At 41.9% G+C, this 2,056-nt stretch overlaps 1 non-coding gene across 1 annotated transcript; it reads left to right on the forward strand.

Annotated features, from left to right (window-relative positions):
- Positions 1 to 1,594: 1,594 nt before the first annotated feature.
- Positions 1,595 to 1,702, forward strand: LOC112731913 (small nucleolar RNA R71). Its single transcript, XR_003167662.1, has one exon. It is a non-coding gene; the product is annotated as a small nucleolar RNA R71 (small nucleolar RNA).
- Positions 1,703 to 2,056: the final 354 nt, after the last annotated feature.

Consider the following 2,056-nt stretch of genomic DNA (forward strand, 5'->3'; position numbering starts at 1 on the left):
TTCAACACCAAACTTAGAGTTTGATTGTGGGGGCTTTGGTTGACTCTGTAGTGAGAGAAGCTTTTCATGCTTCCTCTCCATGGTTACAGAAGGAGATCCTTGAGTTTTAAACACAAGGTTGTCTTCATTCAGTTGAAGGATCAATTCTCCTCTGTCCACATCAATCACAGCTCTTGCTGTGGCTAGGAAGGGTCTTCCAAGGATGATGGATTCATCCTCATCCTTCCCAGTGTCTAGGATTATGAAATCAGCAGGGATGTAAAGGCCTTCAACCTTTACTAACATGTCCTCTACTAGTCCATAAGCTTGTTTTCTTGAGTTGTCTGCCATCTTTAATGAGATTCTAGCAGCTTGCACCTCAAAGATCACAAGTTTCTCCATTACAGAGAGTGACATTAAGTTTATTCCTGACCCCAGGTCACACAGAGCCTTCTCAAAGGTCATGGTGCCTATGTTACAGGGAATTAGGAATTTACCAGGATCCTGTCTCTTTTGAGGTAATTTCTACCTATCCAATGCATCCAGTTCATTGGTGAGCAAGGGAGGTTCATCTTCCCAAGTCTCATTACCAAATAATTTGGCATTCAGTTTCATGATTGCACCAAGGTACTTAGCAACTTGCTCTTCAGTATCATCTTCATTCTCTTCAGAAGAAGAATACTCATCAGAGCTCATGAAGGGTAGAAGAAGGTTTAATGGAATCTCTATGGTCTCTAGGTGAGCCTCAGATTCCTTTGGTTCCACATTGAGGAACTCTTTATTGGTCACTGGACGTCCCAGGAGGTCTTCCTCACTAGGATTCACGTTCTCTTCCTCCTCTTTGGGTTCGGCCACATCATGTAAGGCTATGGCCTTGCACTCTCTTTTTGAATTTTCTTCTGTATTTCTTGGGAGAGTACTAGGAGGGGTTTCAGTGACTCTTTTACTCAGCTGGCCCACTTGTGCCTCCGAATTTCTAATGGAGGACCTTGTTTCGTTCAAGAAACTTAAAGTGGCCTTAGATAGATTAGAGACTATATTTGCTAAGCTAGATGGATTCTGCTCAGAATTCTTTGTCTGTTGCTGAGTAGATGATGGAAAAGGTTTGCTATTGCTACCTGTTTCTTCCACCATTGTTAAAGCCTTGTTGAGGCTTTTGTTGATCCTTCTATGAGAAATCTGGATGATTTCTCCATGAGGGATTATAGGTGTTTCCATAGGGTTCACCCATGTAATTCACCTCTGCTATTGCAGGGTTCTCAGGATCATAAGCTTCTTCTTCAGAAGAGGCCTCTTTAGTATTGTTGGATGATTCCTTCAATCTATTCAGACTCTAAGAGATCATATTGACTTGCTGAGTCAATATTTTATTCTGAGCCAATATGCCATTCAGAGTATCAATTTCAAGAACTCCCTTCCTCTGAGGCGTCCCATTATTCACAGGATTCCTTTCAGAAGTGTACATGAACTGGTTATTTGCAACCATGTCAAAGAGTTCTTGAGCTTCTGCAGGCGTTTTCTTTAGGTGAATGGATCCACCTGCAGAATGGTCTAATGACATCTGTGATAATTCAGACAGACCATCATAGAATATATCTAGGATGGTCCATTCTGAAAGCATGTCAGAAGGACACTTTTTGGTCAGTTCCTTGTATCTCTCCCAAGCTTCATAGAGGGATTCACCTTCCTTTTGTCTGAAGGTTTGAACATCCACTCTAAGCTTACTAAGCTTTTGAGGAGGAAAGAACTTGGCTAAGAAAGCCGTGACCAGCTTATCCCAAGAGTTCAGGCTATCCTTAGGTTGAGAGTCCAACCATATTCTAGCTCTGTCTCTCACAGCAAACGGGAAAAGCATGAGCCTGTAGACCTCGGGATCAACCCCATTGGTCTTAATAGTATCACAGATCTGCAAGAATTCAGTTAAGAACTGAAAAAGATCTTCTGATGGAAGTCCATGAAACTTGCAATTCTGTTGCATCAGAGAAACTAATTGAGGTTTCAGCTCAAAATTGTTTGCTCCAATGGCAGGGATTGAGATGCTTCTTCCATGTAAATTGGAATTTGGTGCAGTAAAGTC

Source organism: Arachis hypogaea, chromosome 12 (genome assembly GCF_003086295.3).
Source record: "Arachis hypogaea cultivar Tifrunner chromosome 12, arahy.Tifrunner.gnm2.J5K5, whole genome shotgun sequence".
Classification (NCBI taxonomy): Eukaryota; Viridiplantae; Streptophyta; class Magnoliopsida; order Fabales; family Fabaceae; genus Arachis; species Arachis hypogaea.